The sequence below is a fragment of the Hyperolius riggenbachi genome, chromosome 7, assembly GCF_040937935.1.
Source record: "Hyperolius riggenbachi isolate aHypRig1 chromosome 7, aHypRig1.pri, whole genome shotgun sequence".
NCBI lineage: Eukaryota > Metazoa > Chordata > Amphibia > Anura > Hyperoliidae > Hyperolius > Hyperolius riggenbachi.
Genome location: NC_090652.1, coordinates 297,942,530 through 297,961,049, shown reverse-complemented (window position 1 = coordinate 297,961,049; position 18,520 = coordinate 297,942,530). Strand labels below are relative to the sequence as shown.

At 44.8% G+C, this 18,520-nt stretch overlaps 1 protein-coding gene and 1 long non-coding RNA gene across 7 annotated transcripts in view; one reads left to right on the top strand and one right to left on the bottom strand.

Annotated features, from left to right (window-relative positions):
* Positions 1–2,487, bottom strand: part of LOC137525158 (uncharacterized) — a 152,728-nt gene extending 150,241 nt beyond the window's left edge. Inside the window, exon 1 of one of the 2 annotated variants that reach the window (XR_011022878.1) lies at positions 2,428–2,487. This is a non-coding gene — a long non-coding RNA (uncharacterized lncRNA). Of the gene's footprint in view, positions 1–2,264; positions 2,405–2,427 lie in introns of those variants that run through there. The other variant, XR_011022877.1, reaches the window with a different exon arrangement.
* Positions 1–18,520, top strand: part of SPEG (striated muscle enriched protein kinase) — a 369,258-nt gene that overhangs the window by 111,962 nt on the left and 238,776 nt on the right. The window lies entirely within an intron of this gene.

Below are 18,520 nucleotides of genomic sequence, written 5' to 3'. Positions count from 1 at the left end.
TCACAGCATCAGAACTTTGTTTTTCTTACCCAAGCCTCATTTTTAGCTGCACAGAAGAAAACTGCCCGGGCATTTTTCCCCTAATGCTGTGCAAAGCATGATGGGATTGCTGATGTTGTTCTCGTTCTGCTGTTTTGGCGCAAATCTGTTTTTTTTTTATTTGAGATTTGAAGCCTAGCGCATGCAGCTGGGAGGGGTGATCAGGACACAGGACAGTTGGGACTGTCTCTCATGCTCCCTGTCACCTCCTTTCAACCAAAAAGATGGCTGCCCCCATGAAAAAGATGGCTGCCCCCATGAAATCACAAACATTGGGCTGTTATTTTAAAACCGTGTGGGTAAGACATTAGAATACTTCTATATTTTAATTAACACAACTAATGTAACTTAATGACAGTATGTTTGTTTAGGCTGAAGTTTCCCTTTAAAGCAAACCTGAGATGGCGGTTGTGGGGTTATTTATACATACCTGGTTATTTCTCCAGCCCCATTAGGTGCGTGGGTCACTTGCCATCCTCTCCAGCTGTTCTGTTGTCTAGTAAATCCTCCAGACCGCGCTCGTCTGCGCATGTGCGACTTGGCAATGTTAGTCTATTTATAATGTGTGTGCTTAAAATGTCTTAAACTAGGGACATTATCAGTAATGCAACACAGATACTTGTGCTTTTGATATGTAGAGCTGTACAGAGGCGCCAGTAGGATAAAAAAATCACTAAAATGTTTAAAACGTCCGGGATGCGGTGGTGGACCAGCCAACCCAAAAGCAGACACAAGTACTGTCGATTATAGTCGAAAGCAATTTATTCACATACTCCTAGCACAAATTGCAACGCGTTTCGCAGGCAAAATCCCGCTTCATCAGGCAATAAACAGCACAGAGTCCAAAAGGAGCTTGGCACCACTTGTGCTTTTGACTTTAGTCAAAATTAGGTGCCTATAGTCATTTATTCTGTGCCTATAGTGATAGTAAACTAGCTGCAGTGTGCGCTGATCTGTACAACCTCCAACATGTACAGTATGAGCTATTATTGTGTGCCTATACTGATAGGAAACTAGTTACAGTATGTGCTGATCTCTACTACCTCCAGTATGTACAGTATAAGCTGTTACACTGTGTCTATACTGATAGTAAACTAGCTGCAGTGTGTGCTGATCTCTACTACCACCAGCATGTACAGTATGATCGGTTATTCTGTGCCTATACTGATAGTAAATCAGCTTCAGTGTGTGCTGACATCTCCATGATTCACTAGTTTTTCTACACTTCTTATCATGCCTCTGGAGTTTTTATTAACAATTTAGCTCACACTAAGTATGAAACTGTAACTGATGATGAGTTACCTCATAGTCTACACAAAATATAAAGTCACATGCCAGTATTTTAAAACAGAGACACAGATCAGAAATTCAAGTACTTAATTATTTATCATAGTCCAGAAAAGGCTGAAGATGAAATGGGTCCTTGGGCAAGATAACCGTTTTTGCCCACTGCGGATGATCACCTGGCTATTTTTGTACAATTTGGTGGGGGTAGCATCCATTAGGCCCCTAAACTTTCTCCAGGCCGTGGCAACTGCCTTGTGGATGATCTGGCCTCATAAGTACACTTAAAGGAAACCTGAAGTCATTAAAAAAAAGCCAGTTTAACTTACCTGGGGCTTCTACCAGCTCCCTGGAGCCGCCCTGTGCCCACACCGGGATAAACCGATCATCCGGTCCCTCGCAGTAACCCACTTTTGTTTTCAGCAGCTCGGCGAATCGATGGCCAATGTACCTGCGCGGCCCTGGTAGTATGTGTCCTCAATCGCGCTCCCGTCACCAGGAGTGTCCTGCGCATGCACAGTAGAGATTTTCTAGTACTACGCATGTGCAGGGCGCTCCTGGCGAAGAGAGCGTGATGGAGGATGTGCGCGGCCAGGGCCTTGCAGGCGTGGTGGCCGGTCACTGCAGGGGACCGGATGATTGGTATGTCACGGCGCAGGGGGGTGGTAGAAGCCCCAGGTAAACTGACTTTGTTTAATTTACTTTAAGTTTCCTAAATTTAGGTTTCCTAAAGAATCAGCTTTTTTTTTAAAGTCATGAAAAAAAAGCATTCACTGATCAGTAATGCAATTATAATGTTGAACTGATTTGCCCTTTTGATGAGATGTGTGTACCCTCTAGAATAGACTTCCCCTCCATACCTCCACAGCTTCCTGTATACAGCACACACACTGTACACCAGGTCTAATAACTCTGCATCCCTGTATGGCAACTCTACTCACATGACTTGTAGATCAGCTCTGATCATCATTTCTCAGTGATGCCTTTCCTGTTCCTGTGAATGCTCCTCCTGCTTCACTCCCTCTCCACAGCTTTCTTTATACAGCACACACACTGTATGCCAGGTCTAATAGCTCTGCATCCCTGTATGGCACCTCTACTTACATGGCTTGAAAATCAGCTCTAACTTCTGATCATTGCTTAATGCTCCGTGATGCCTTTCCTGTTCCTGTGAATGCTCCTCCTGCTTCCTGGCCACAGACTAGAACAGGAAGTGGCAAGCTCAGTCTTATGATCAGAATGGACTACAGATCAGATATGTGAGTTCAGTTCTCTGTGTGTGGAGTTATTGTGATGGGACAGCAAATTTACACCTTTATACAATCTGTACACTGACTATGTAGCATTGTATCTAAGGGCCTGATTCAGTAAAGTTGCCGTGCGTTGGAAACGCACGATAATTGACGGGAGCACCGCCTGTTAACCCTCTGGCGACCACACGTGATACCAGGATAATGCGTGCGTTGCTAGGATAATGCACGTTACCATAGCAACGTGTGCATTAACCTGGTAATGCACAAGGCACTAGCTAGTTAATGGGCTGTGCTCCATCAGCCGTAGTACTGGTAAAATTGCAGTGCGCTGCCCAGAGCTGGGACAAGGTCCGCCAGCACCCAAGGCTGAGACATTAAAGTGCGCCCCTCCATCCCTCCCACCCCAGCCGGCACACACTGATTACTATTAGACTAAGAGGCGCCCCAGGGCCCCCAACACCTTAATCTCTAGTTATCTGGCTTGCAGTCACTGCCATGTATCCCCTTTTCTTATTTCTCTATGCTTCAAACTAGGCCTGAAAGATAAATCGAATTTAAACCGAAATCGTTATCACCAAGATCACAATTTCGGAATCGTCAAAGTGGTGATTATCGCGATCACGTCATTTCCACATGTGGAAGTTTGAAGAAGCGGCTTCAAACTTCCCCAAAGTCCCGACACGTGCGGCCTGCAGCATTGGACATAACTTCCACACGAGTCCAACACTGTCCTCTATCGCCATCTGCCGGCTCTTGTGCTTGGCAAATCTCCGGGGTTCCTGTATGTCACTTGACATACAGGATGTATTCCGTGTATTAGAACCTGCAGGAGGTGAAGTGGATAGACCGGCATCGCTGGACTTGTGCAGGAAGCTGTGTCCAGAACTGATGCAGCTTGGGGGACAGAGGAGGCACAGAGATAGAGCGGGCACAGACACACAAAGGGGGCAAGAGAGACCCAGAGGAGGCATTAAGAGGCAAAGGAGGCACAAAGAGAGACAGGGGGACAGAGGGGGAACAAAGCTTGATTTGAAGGAAATCGTGAATCAAATCGACATCGCAATTTCGGACAGAAATCGCTCCATTCAATTTTTTCCTAAAATCATTCAGGCCCACTTCAAACACAATAGGGGGATGATAGCTGAATGAGTTGTGCCCCCTCCTACACTGCGCCCTGAGGCTGGAGCCTCTCTCGCCTCGGCCCGGCCCTGGTGCTGCCTGCGCATGCCAACTTTACCACCGTTTACCGCATCAGAACCACAGAGTCATATCTTCAGTGTTGTCCCTCGAGAAGATACAGTATATTTTATTACTGATAACAGCCTCATTTTAAAACATTGTTAGGATAAAGCCGTAGATTACAGCTCCGTTGTGCGCTTACCCATACAGATGTATGACGCTATGCTCACATGTGGTAAAAGGCTGCGTTATTATGCAAAAATTCAAAAGCACCTCTAAATCTGCAATATTACTAGGTGGATTCAAAATGAAATGTTTATTTGTAGTATTTCCTAGTTCTCAATTTAAAAGAAAGAATAAATAAAAATGTTGTGCTAAATACAATAACCCCCCCCCCCCAAAAAAAACCCCTCAATAACCCGATGCATCGCATTTAAACATAAGCACCCCCCCCCCCCCCAATACATTTCCTGCTCTGGCCGGCGCGTGTCCCCCGGTCACTGCTGTCTTTTTCTCCGCTGAGTTCCGGACCGGCTGGCTTCACTTCTTTCTGTCTGGGGAAGTTTAAACAGTAGAGGGCGCTCTACTGTTTAAACTTCCCGTCAGGACAGGAAGAAGTGGAGCCTGCCAGAACCCAGCGGATAAGGAGCAGCAGTGACAGCGGGGACGGAGCAGGTAACGTATTGCCGCTGTATCGCGTCGGTCGTCGGGCATTCAAAAGCCGCTATCGACGCACTCTTGACCCGCCGGCGATCGAGCAAAATCTTCCGCACGGATGGCTCGATGGGAACGATTGATTTCGGGCGGAAATCAATCGTTTGCGTTTGCGCAACGATTTCACAGCAGATTCGATCACAGTGATCGAATCTGCTGTATATCGGCAGGAAAAATCGTTAGGTGTATGGGCCCCTTAAGAAATAGAACATTAGTTGTACAGATATGGGTCTCATATTGTTTTCAGTATAGGAAGAGTGAAGAGAAACTTCACCTGTTTTTTATGCAAATTAGCTTCTCTGAGCTATTCGACCCAACTTGGGTCGCTACAGTCCTGTTTTCTGAAGCACTAAAACATCAAAGAAACAGTGAGAGACAGCTTCAGATAAGGTTTTACTGCAAGGAAGTTCAAAGGGTCATTAGCTCTGCTTTGTTTTATAGCTTAAAATAGAGTATGGTTTGTAAACTGCATATATAAGTGAATGATGCAGTCATAAAAAAAAGCTATATAACTGAAAATAAAATTATGAGACTCTACTCTTTGCTACTAATGTTGCATTAATTATACGTACTACACATATAGATCATCAGGGGTCTTTTGTTGCCTCAGTGTCACTTTAAATTCCTTTTACCTCCGTGGCGTCCTGCATTGTAGCTGGCACTCTGTAGAGCTCACCTACGTGGGATATTTACACACGCGACAACAATATGTCCCCGGGCTTCGCTCAGCGGTTCGGGGTCAAGGGGACGCCAGACAATCGCTCGCTTCTCTAGAAAGTCTCCGCTGCTCTTTGTAAGACTCTATAAGCCGTTGAGTTGACATGGAGAGGCTGCGGACTGACAATAGCCTGCTGGGTCAAGGCATCCTGGTGGGCTAAGAGTTAATGGGAGGATGCTGGTGGGCTCTGTATGTTACTGCAGCACTCAGAGGGGGCCGAGAGACCGAGGAGTACCCATGTCTATTGGGATCCATACTAATGAGACTCATGTAGGCCCGGCTAATGGATGCTGGCGTGCCGGAGGGCGCTAAGGTCATTACACCATTTACTGCGCGACATTATCCATCCCAGGCAGTTACAGCTAACCTCAGGCCCTCCATCTTCTGAGGAGCTACAGGTCCCAGCATGCCCTGACCGCTAATATTGTGCATAAAAGATGACATTCAAGCGCTGCTCGTTTGTAGCCATTTAACAGAATGTTATTTCTAAATTAATGATGTAAATTTGTCTTCATCAAAGCCCCGCTTTGGGTACCAATGCTTCCTAGCCCTGTGCCGCGCTCAGCGGGAGACCCTGTTTATTTTTGTCTGCATAGTAGCTCATTGATTAGCTAATGTCAGATAAATTGCTTTTTCAACTACCTGGTCAGGAGCCCCTGCTACAGTCACTTCCTGTGGCACAGACTTCCAGAGTGTCAGACAGCAATCTTATCAGACAGGCCTGTCTATGCCCCTCCCACTTGACATCTGAACAGCAGGATAAGGCGGAGTCATGTAGCAGAGCCCACAGAAGCTGGAATTTGAAGCGAGAGGGATATATACTGTACAATATATACAGTAAGGCAGGGGCGTATCTAGAAATCACTGGGCACACCTGCAAAACTTTAGATGGGGGCCCCCTGCACACTGAATAGGGACTGTCAACAAATCTTTGTCTACAAAACTTTGTATGATTCCTTATCAGTGGTTGAGCCGATGCAGTCATTAGAACAATTGTGCAAAGAACAGAAAGTTTTCTCTCTCCTTGCCTTTAGCTGTCAGTCTCTCAGGACGGGGCCCCCTGTGGCTTCTTAGCCCCCCTGCGGCTGCATCCCTTGCACGGTCTATTGTTACGCCTCTGCAGTAAGGGTAGAAACGCTAGCGTTGGGTAAAACGCTAGCGTTAACACCTGTAATATAAGTCAATGCATTTGTTTGCGTTCTGCAATGTGCATTTTTCAAACAGGACTTGCTGCATATTTTTCCAGAACGCATCTAAAACACACATAATGTAAGTCAATGGTGACGCAGAGGTATAGCGTTTTTATTGCGTTTTTATGCGTTATTTTTTAAAAACAAGTTTGGTGATGTATTTCCGTTTCCTGTTCCTGACTTCCTAGTGATGAACCAGAGTGGACATCGAAAAATGTGTTTTTATACATTCCCAAAAATTTTTACTCAAAACGCACTTCATTATGACAAAAAATTCACAAACGCATATGCAGCAAAACGCAACCTTTCACACACCGTCTAACGTGTGCCCAACCTCAAGGTACTGCTAAGTTTGTGATTGGCCTAATACTTTTAGCCATAGACCCTGAGCAAGCATGCAGTTCAGATGTATGATTTAAAGGACAACTGAAGCGACAGGGATATGGAGGCTGCCATATTTATTTCCTTCTACCAGTTGGCTGGCTGTCCTGCTTAACCCTTTGCCTCTAATCCTTTTAGCCATAGACCCTGAACAAGCATGCAGCACATCAGGTGTTTCTGACAATATTGTCAGGTCTGACAAGACTAGCTGCATGCTTGTTTCTGGTGTTATTTAGACATTACTGCAGTCACATAGATCTGAGGGCTGCCAGGCAACTGATATTGTTTAACAGGAAATTAATATGGCAGTTTCCATATCACTCTCACTTCAGGTGCCCTTTAAATGAAAAATAGACTGCGGCTTTCCAGAGAGGAAGACAAGTCTGTGAATTTGGGTCCCCCTGCGCTGCCAGGAGGCAAAGTCCTCCGTGCTGCTCTAGTTGTCTGTTAATTATCTAATTAACCTACTTGAGAGCGCTGCGGTAACCGGTTGCCAGGTACAGCGTGAGCAAGGCTGGTATCGGGGGGGGGAGGGGGGGGCGCCGAGTGAGATGGAGAATGGAAATATAATTGATTCCCACCATTGCGGCCACGGTTTGTGATATCTGGCCCGGTCTGGGCTCCTCTCTGTAAAGCTACGTTCGAAGTGGTGCGTTGCGGCGCGGCGAAACTGAAGCATAGTACATAGGCAAATGCGGGGGAGAGGGGGGATTACAGTTGTCCGGAATCCCCCCTTAAACCAGGGGGCGGTGCAGTGTCTGGGGACAGGCACATCCTGCAGCTCACAGCACTGCCTCCTTTCTTTCTGTGCTACAATTGGCTTTGGATGGAGCAGCAGCATGTGTACAGAGCATGGAGCAGCTCTGGGGAACCTAACAGTCCCCAGAGTCAGGTATGAGCACAGCCCTGTACCACTGCTGAATGAATGCTTCACTTTCCCCTTCATTAGCAATGTCGACTGTCCTCATTATTATCTGTATCCAAACTGCTCCTGATTGATCCCATTGTCGGTCGGTTGGTCGGATGGTAAATTGCATTACGTGTACCCAGCATAATGTCCTACCTTATTATTATACTGTATTGTGTGTGGCTGGGGGAGAACTTTCAGGAATTCCCCCCCCCCCCCCCCCCACCTTGAAAATCCTGAGTGTGCCTATGTAGTAATGAGGCTTGCTACACTGTAATGCACTGCCTATGTGACTTTCACAGTGTGGCCGGTGCGTTGCGGTATAATAATGAACATGCATGTGTGTTACTGAAAAATGCATGCGTTACCAGTGACAGTGAAGCATACTTTTCATTGACTGAATGCTTCACTGTATTCAACACAACTCGTGGATAACGTGACTCTCCTGTCCTGTTGCGTTTCTGCTTTTACAGGGAACACTATGCAATTCTCACTGTGAACCTAGCCTATTGCTGGACGACAGTGGTATAGCGACTCTCCAAGGCCATCAAAAATGGGTCAATAAAGCAATTGTAAGTCGCCTCATTCCTCCCCCACTCTCTCTCCGCCAGGCAGCGTCAGGCAGACGTGACCGTACACGAGCGCACACTGTGAACACACGTGTAATGACTCCCCTGCTGTAGTGTGAACTGATGCCCCCATACATACAAAGCTACATACACATAATAGACTGTTGCTTACCAAAGCAATTGTTCATGATCCGTCTGGATGACAGTTTACTGTCTGTACCAACATACAACTTCAACAACAAAACATTTGTAAAGGTCTTTTCTCCCAAAGGACTTGAAGCACATACTGTAAGCTTCTCTCAGATCAGTACATAGTGATGTGCACAAGGGAAAAGTTATGTGATCGTAAATGACAGACTAAACAGGTGGCTTTTCAGCTTTGATTTAAACGTGTTAAGGGTTGGAGCTGTTTTGATTAAGTTTGGGATATCAAATGCGATGCCATTGACTTGTATTAGATAGGAATTGGGCAGCACGGTGGTGTAGTGGTTAGTACTCTGGCCTTGCAGCGCTGGGTCCCCAGTTCCAATCCCAGCCAGGGCACTATCTACATGGATATTGTATGTTCTCCCTGTGTCTGCGTGGGTTTCCACCAGGCATTCAGGCTCCCTCCCAGTCCCACATCCCAAAAACATACAGATAAGTTAATTGGCTTCCCTCTAACTTGGCCCTAGACTACGATACATACACAATACACATACATAGACATATGAGTATGGTAGGATTAGATTGTGAGCTCCTCTGGGGACAGTGAGTGACAGGACTATGTACTCTGTAAAGCTGTGCAAATGTTTTCAGTGCTATATACAGTAAATACATAATAATAATAATAATAATAATAATAATAATAATAATAATATAGTAGGACATCAGACTATGACTATGGTAGGGATTAGTTTGTGAGCTCCTCTGCAGACAGTCAGTGACATGACTATGTACTCTGTAAAGTGCTGCAGAAGATGTCAGTGCTATATAAATACATAATAATAATAATATGGTAGGACATTAGACTATGACTATGGTAGAGATTAGATTGTGAGCTCCTCTGAGGACAGTCAGTGACATGACAATGTATTCTGTAATGTGCTGCAGAGGATGTCAGTGCTATATAAATACATAATAATAATATGGTAGGACATTAGACTATGACTATGGTAGAGATTAGAGTGTGAGCTCCTCTGAGGACAGTCAGTGACATGACTATGTACTCTGTAATGTGCTGCAGAAGATGTCAGTGCTATATAAATACATAATAATAATATGGTAGGACATTAGGCTATGACTATGGTAGGATTAGAGTGTGAGCTCCTCTGAGGACAGTCAGTGACATGACTATGTACTCTGTACAGTGCTGCAGGAGATGTCAGTGCTATATAATTACATAATAATAATATGGTAGGACATTAGGCTATGACTATGGTAGAATTAGAGTGTGAGCTCCTCTGAGGACAGTCAGTGACATGACTATGTACTCTGTACAGTGCTGCAGGAGATGTCAGTGCTATATAAATACTAAATAATAATAATTTGCAAAATGGAAAACGCACACAAATTCTATCACGCAGGAAGGGGCCTAAATCTGGTAGATGAAAAAACTCTGGTGCACACAAACGTTAGTCAGGATTCTGATGGATGGTGAAGATGTGGGATTCCAGATACAACATGTGACTGATGGCTGAATCCGCCTCGAATGATCGTCTTGGCTGTCATATGTCTCATGCCTGAGGGGGATCTATCTACATCCAGGAGTTATCATCTGCGGGCTTACAAATGTCTTGTTTCATCTTCCAAATATCAGATTCCATGTGTGACAAATGAAGGAACTGCGAGCGAAGATTTATAGTGTTGTCACAGCTCTAAGTATATCATCTCTGAGCTCTGTCAGGGGGTCTACACACATGCAATTTTGATTGACCAATCACTAAGCCAGTTTACCACATCCATGCGGCGGTAGGAGGGCCAACAGGTTTTGAATACTTTGATCAGATTGTGTAGGTAAGGTCTATAGACATCAAGAAAAAGGTTAAAAGATACCAGAGCTGAAAGGCTCTGGTAAAAAGTGAAGGTGCAGTGGGTAGGGAGGTATAAGCAAATACTTACCTCACCTCCTGTTCCCCTTCCGTCACTCGCCATTCTCCTACACTCAGTCCCGTTATTCTGGGCGACTCCGGAAACGGCAAACTCGTACATACAGTGCTCGGTTCACTAAATGGTGATAACTCAGTTATCACGTGTTAAGACTTTGCAAGTGCAAACTTGCATGCTACGCATTTTGCACATGCAAAGTTTATGCCGTTCGCGTGCTAAGTTGTAGCGTGCGTACGGCGTTATGCCGTACGCATGATAAGTGCACTTTGCATGTGATAACTAACTACGGCGCTTCGCGTGTTAACCTATTAGAGTGTATGCTTAGCACGCCCTTGCTAAGCTGGTTTCCATGCGATGTAATGCGCACAAAACTTACACGGGTAAACTATTGACTTCGAAGTTTAAGCAGCTTTGCACGGGCGTGCTGAGTGTTAGCACACCTTTTGTGAATCAAGTCCACTGTATTATGCATGCGCAGTATGTCCGTTCTGCTGCCTTGTGGTCACAAGACAGGCGCACTCGCGCTCCTCCCTCTCCTGCATCCCGGCGTGCGCGCTCCACTGCATTGAGCGTTACATGCTGAGTGGAGAAACGAGGGGAGCAAGCGCGCTTCTGTCCTGTGACATCACTTCGCGACCACAGGGGAGCAGGAAGGACATACTGCGCATGCACGCCACGAAATGTTCTGGTTTAGAGTTTCCGGAGTCACAAAGAATAATGGGATTGAGTGCAGGACAACAGTCAGCGGGTGAAGTGAAGGGAACGGGAAGCGCGGTGAGTATTTGCTTGTACCTCCCTCCCCACTGCACCTTTACTTTTTACTAGAGCCCTTTGGCTCTGGTATCCTTTAGAGGAACTCCAGTGAAAATAATGTAGTAAAAAAAGTGCTTCATTTTTTACCATAATTATGTATAAATGATTTAGTGAGTGTTTGCCCATTGTAAAATCTTTCCTCTCCCCGATTTACATTCTGACATTTATTACATGGTGACATTTTTACTGTGGGCAGGTTATGTAGCTGCTCCTAGCTGTTTTGGCTGTTAGAGACAGCTGTGAACAGCTAATTCCTGTCTGTGAACATTGTTACATTGTGGCAGTTTGCCCAGAGTACCGCGGTACTCAGAGCTTCTTGTGGGAGGGGTTTCAGCACAAAATCAGTCATACAGCGCCCCCTGATGGTCTGTTTGTGAAAATCATTATATTTCTCATGTAAAAGGGGGTATCAGCTACTGATTGGGATAAAGTTCAATTCTAGGTTGGAGTCTCTCTTTAAGGTGTAAGAACAATTGAAGTGAGAGGAACATGGAGGCTGCCATATTGGTGTTTAGAGTAACTGAACTAAGTATCGGAGGATTAGGGGCCACACTTGTTAAAGACCACCTCCAGCCAAAAAAAAAGGACTGAATGGCAATACATATATGTAGTCTATGCACTGTGTACAGTTAGATGTACATATAAAGTTTACATCTGGTACATCATAGTATATAGAACAGACTCACATTTATGTCTGTAGCACTACTTCCTTATTTATCCTTATGCTGAAGCTTTGTGTTCTCCCCTCCATACTGGTTCCCTGCCCCTCCCTCCCCTGCTCTCTGCCTGCCTGGATCAAATTACTTCACTTTTCACAGTGTGTAACAGAGAGGAGAGACAGGAAAACTGCAGCAGCCTGTCTTATCATGTCTGTTTGCTATAATTCTTACTTCAGATGTCTGTCTGTCTGCCTAGATTAGATTACATGGATATGAGGGGTGGAGTTATGACATCAGTCCCCCAGCATCCTTTGCACCTATGGTTTGGAAAGAAAAAAAAATGCCAGGGCCCAATTTCACACTGGGGCGGGGGTTTCAAGACCATATGTGGAATACGGACCCTGTGGGTGAGAAAATCACACTTTATCATGTGTGATTTTATATATCTTGGCAACTTATTAGGTTTAAAGCAAACTGCAATTTATGATTTAGGTACTCTTTAAAGGGAAGGTTCAGGGAGGGTGGAGAAAAAATAAAAATCAATTTCCACTTACCTGGGGCTTCCTCCAGCCCGTGGCAGGCAGGAGGTGCCCTCGCCGCCGCTCCGCAGGCTCCCGGTGGTCTCCGGTGGCTGACCCGACCTGGCCAGGCCGGCTGCCAGGTCGGGCTCTTCTGCGCTCCAAGTCCATGTACTTCTGCGTCCCACGCCGGCGCTCTGACGTCATTGGACGTCCGCCGGGCTGTACTGCGCATGCGCAGAACTACTGCGCATGCGCAGTAATGCCCGGCGGACGTCCGATGACGTCAGAGCGCCGGCGTGGGACGCAGAAGTACAAGGGCTTGGAGCGCAGAAGAGCCCGACCTGGCAGCCGGCCAGGTCGGGTCGGCCACCGGAGACCACCGGGAGCCTGCGGAGCGGCGGCGAGGGCACCTCCTGCCTGCCACGGGCTGGAGGAAGCCCCAGGTAAGTGGAAATTGGTTTTTATTTTTTCCCCACCCTCCCTGAACCTTCCCTTTAAGACGAAAAATAGGTCAGGGAGGCTGTATTGGTTATAGAGCACCGGAGGTCAACATATGGGGGTACCAAAGGGAGGGAGGGGGGCCCCGTTGAAGTTTCACTTGGGGGGGGGGGGGCATCATTGACAGTAATTCCCTCATTGGCTACAAAGGAGGATTATGATGAAATGAGGCCCTAGGCAAGTTAGTGGCTTTGAGTCTCCCTCATAATCCTTTTGGAAATCTGAGGTGAGAGAGAGGTCAGAGAAGATGGCTGGTGGGCCCCTTGGTACCAACCAGGCTCCAGGCACCTGCCTATGTTGCCTTGTGGATGATCCTGCTCTGACTGGTTGTATACAGTATACGCATCTTTTACCCTCCATTAATTTATTTTTGTTTCATGACTTCAGCTTTGAAGGAGGCTTTTATCTCTTTATTATTACGTGTGACCTTATCTTTGATATTGATGCCGCCTCTGTAGTGATCTCTTCTTTCCTTGAGTACATTCTGCTGGCGTGAAATCAGAGCGATGAAGGCTTAGCCGTTCCCCCGCCTCCGTCTCTCCGCACAGCGGGTCCGGCGGCTGTGAGGAGCAGCGAACCAGAGGTGGAATATTATTCATGGCTGATGCTGAGTCACGTCGGCTCCTGAATATGAAGAGACCCCCATGAGATCTCGTCTGTGACGTGGGGACGTGACGCGGCGTCTGTGACATCCATTCCCCTCCATGTACGCGAGCTGCCCCCCTGCCTCCGTGCTGCTCAAGCAGCGGCTGCCTTCAAGAGGACCTGAACTCGTGTACAGGACAGAAGGAAAACGTAGAGAAATGCACCTTGTGGGCTGGAACCCACTGGAGCGTTTTTTTTGAGCATTTAGGGAGCGCTTTAAATCACTAGAAAATTGTATAAACGCTCTGCCAATGTAAATGGATGGGACAGATTCCACCAGAGCTATTGCAATTAGGCAAATCGCAATTGCAGGACATACAACATTTTGGGAGCATTTGCGCTTCAATGTAAAGTATTGAAGCGCTGGCAAATCACTCATGAATTGCTAAACATAGCAATTTGTGTGCGATTTTGAATTACTGCAAACTGTAAAAAATATAATAATTTTAAATGACCAATCAGAATTAAAATCGCTATGACAATCGCTGGCAAAAAGCTTACACTTTTTAAAAAGCGCACCCAAAATCGCCGGAAAACGTTCATTAAATTGCTTACAAAATGCTAATTAAAAACGTAGTGATTGCGATAGCATGTAGCGGGTTCCAGGCCTCCACGTGTTTAGAGAGTTTAGCCTGTGTAAAGGTGGCCATACACTCCTACGGTAGATTTACAGCAGATTCGACCATCAGATAGATTTCTGTCAGATGCCTGTCGAGTCGAATCTGACAGGAATCTATCTGATGTGTGGCACACACTAGGAACAGATTTCCAATAGATTTCAGAATGAAACTTATTAGAAATCTATCTAAATGCATTATTGGTCCATTAGATCCAATGCAACTCTATGGGCCATTGATCTGCTGCCAGCAGCAGATCGACCTAGATTTTCCATCCAGTTAGATAGATCAAATCGATCGAAATCGCCCGCAAATCGATCGGCTGATTCGATAGAATCGATTTCCAATCAATCAGTTCGATAGAATCAATCGATGGCTGAAATCGACCAGTATATGGGCCCCTTAATACTCCCTCATCTGTGACTAATCGCACCTGTAATTTGATCTCAGCTGAGTCAGCTGGTTGCCTCGGCAGAGAGGCTGATTGCTAAACCAAAGATGTTGACTATGTCTGCTTCCATGAAAGCAGGAAGAAGACACACTGCAGATTTATTGCAGGATTTGTATCAGCTGTAACAAAGAAATGTTTTTTTCTTTAAAGGTCATTATGCTGTTGCTTATCTTTTAGAGTAGAGAGGAAGTTCTGAGTTCAGGTCCGCTCAGCAGGATGAGCTAGCCAGGCAGAGATGCTGAACAGCATAGATTTCCCATACTCATTTAGGGCTGGAACCCACAAGAGCGTTTTTTTGAGCATTTTGGCAGCGCTGCGATACGCTAGCGTTTTGCCAAAACGCTCAGCTGATGTTAATGGATGGGGCAACTTCCACAGGAGCGTTTGCGTTTCCCAGAAACGCAAACGCAGGACATGCAGCATTTTGGGAGCGTTAGCGCTTCAATGTAAAGTATTGAAACGCTAGCAGAAACGCTCAGCAAAACCTAAACCGAGCGGTTTTGCTAGCGTTTTGCGGTTCAGCACACTGTAACAAAATGAAAAATAATTCACAGGACCAATCAGGATAAAAACGCAAAACGCAAAACGCTACACAACCGCTGAGGAAAAAAATACACTGTTGCAAAACACAACCCAAAACGCGCATGAATCCGCTTGCAAACCGCTCAGACAAAACGCTAGCGGTTGCGTTTTGCGTTTGCGGTTTTCAGTGGGTTCCAGGCCTTAATTAGTAATTAATGGACTGGTAAAAGTAAGCTTGTTTTTAGAAGAGCTCAGACAATTTGATCTCTCGATTTGGCTTTGTAAATGCAGAATACACAACGAACGCGTCTTCAGCAGTTTCCATGATTTTTCTGCCACTGCCTACATTTTATTTTTTTTACAAAGTATTTTATTTGTTTTCAAATACCCACTGTGTACATATAGTATAGACACTAATGAGATTGGTGCGATCAGCCAATGTTATATTATTAATATTTATGTAGTGGTGACATCTTCTGTAGAGTACATAGTCATGTCACTGACTGTCCTCAGAGGAGCTTACAATCTAATCCTACCATAGTCATAGTCTAATGTCCTACCATATTATTATTATGTATTTATATAGCACTGACATCTTCTGCAGCACTTTACAGAGTACATAGTCATGTCACTGACTGTCCTCAGAGGAGCTCACAATCTAATCCCTGCCATAGTCCTAGTCTAATGTCCTACCATATTATTATTATGTATTTATATAGCACTGACATCTTCTGCAGCACTTTACAGAGTACATAGTCATGTCACTGACTGTCCTCAGAGGAGCTCACAGTGTAATCCTACCATAGTCATAGTCTAATGTGCTACCATATTATTAATTATGTATTTATATAGCACTGACATATTTTGCAGCACTTTACAGAGTACATAGTCATGTCACTGACTGTCCTCAGAGGAGCTCACAATCTAATCCTACCATAGTCATAGTCTAATGTCCTACCATATTATTATTATGTATTTATATAGCACTGACATCTCCTGCAGCACATTACAGAGTGCATAGTCATGTCACTGACTGTCCTCAGAGGAGCTTACAATCTAATCCTACCATAGTCATAGTCTAATGTCCTACCATATTATTATTATGTATTTATATAGCACTGACATCTTCTGCAGCACATTACAGAGTACATAGTCATGTCACTGACTGTCCTCAGAGGAGCTCACACTCTAATACTACCATAGTCATATGTCCTACCATATTATTATTATGTATTTATATAGCACTGACATCTTCTGCAGCACATTACAGAGTACATAGTCATGTCACTGACTGTCCTCAGAGGAGCTCACAATCTAATCCTACCATAGTCATAGTCTAATGTCCTACCATATTATTATTATGTATTTATGTAGCACTGACCTCTTCTGCAGCACATTAAAGAGTACATAGTCATGTCACTGACTGTCCTCAGAGGAGCTCACACTCTAATCCCACCATAGTCATAGTCTAATGTCCTACCATATTATTATTATGTATTTATATAGCACTGACATCTTCTGCAGCACATTACAGAGTACATAGTCATGTCACTGACTGTCCTCAGAGGAGCTTACAATCTAATCCTACCATAGTCATAGTCTAATGTCCTACCATATTATTATTATGTATTTATATAGCACTGACATCTTCTGCAGCACTTTACAGAGTACATAGTCATGTCACTGACTGTCCTCAGATGAGCTCACAGTGTAATCCTACCATAGTCATAGTCTAATGTGCTACCATATTATTAATTATGTATTTATATAGCACTGACATATTTTGCAGCACTTTACAGAGTACATAGTCATGTCACTGACTGTCCTCAGAGGAGCTCACAATCTAATCCTACCATAGTCATAGTCTAATGTCCTACCATATTATTATTATGTATTTATATAGCACTGACATCTCCTGCAGCACATTACAGAGTGCATAGTCATGTCACTGACTGTCCTCAGAGGAGCTTACAATCTAATCCTACCATAGTCATAGTCTAATGTCCTACCATATTATTATTATGTATTTATATAGCACTGACATCTTCTGCAGCACATTACAGAGTACATAGTCATGTCACTGACTGTCCTCAGAGGAGCTCACACTCTAATACTACCATAGTCATATGTCCTACCATATTATTATTATGTATTTATATAGCACTGACATCTTCTGCAGCACATTACAGAGTACATAGTCATGTCACTGACTGTCCTCAGAGGAGCTCACAATCTAATCCTACCATAGTCATAGTCTAATGTCCTACCATATTATTATTATGTATTTATGTAGCACTGACCTCTTCTGCAGCACATTAAAGAGTACATAGTCATGTCACTGACTGTCCTCAGAGGAGCTCACACTCTAATCCCACCATAGTCATAGTCTAATGTCCTACCATATTATTATTATGTATTTATATAGCACTGACATCTTCTGCAGCACTTTACAGAGTACATAGTCATGTCACTGACTGTCCTCAGAGGAGCTCACAATCTAATCCTACCATAGTCATAGTCTAATGTCCTACCATATTATTAATTATGTATTTATATAGCACTGACATATTTTGCAGCACTTTACAGAGTACATAGTCATGTCACTGACTGTCCTCAGAGGAGCTCACAATCTAATCCTACCATAGTCATAGTCTAATGTCCTACCATATTATTATTATGTATTTATATAGCACTGACATCTCCTGCAGCACATTACAGAGTGCATAGTCATGTCACTGACTGTCCTCAGAGGAGCTTACAATCTAATCCTACCATAGTCATAGTCTAATGTCCTACCATATTATTATTATGTATTTATATAGCACTGACATCTTCTGCAGCACATTACAGAGTACATAGTCATGTCACTGACTGTCCTCAGAGGAGCTCACACTCTAATACTACCATAGTCATATGTCCTACCATATTATTATTATGTATTTATATAGCACTGACATCTTCTGCAGCACTTTACAGAGTACATAGTCATGTCACTGACTGTCCTCAGAGGAGCTTAACCTCCTTGGCGGTATGGACGAGCTCAGCTGCCGCTGTGCACCTCTCCGGCCCTAGTGGGCCGATTTGTACAATTTGTTTTTTAAACACGCAGCTAGCAGTTTGCTAGCTGCGTGTTGTACGCGATCGCCGCCGATCCGCCACTACCCGACGCGTAACAGGATCCCCCCCCCCGAATCCCCTGCGCAGCCTGGCCAATTAGTGCCAGGCAGCGCTGAGGGGTGGATTAGGACCCCCTGTGACGTTGCGACGTTGATGACATCATCGCGATCGTCGCCGTGGCGACGGGGGAAGCCCTAAAGGAAATCCCGTTCAGAACGGGATTTCCTGGTGGGTTTGATCGCGGCAATCACGGCAATCTAACGCTAACCTACCTTCTACCATTACACCTAACTCTAACCTTCCTACCGCAGCTACACTTAACAGTAACCCTCCTTCTACCGCTACATCTAACGCT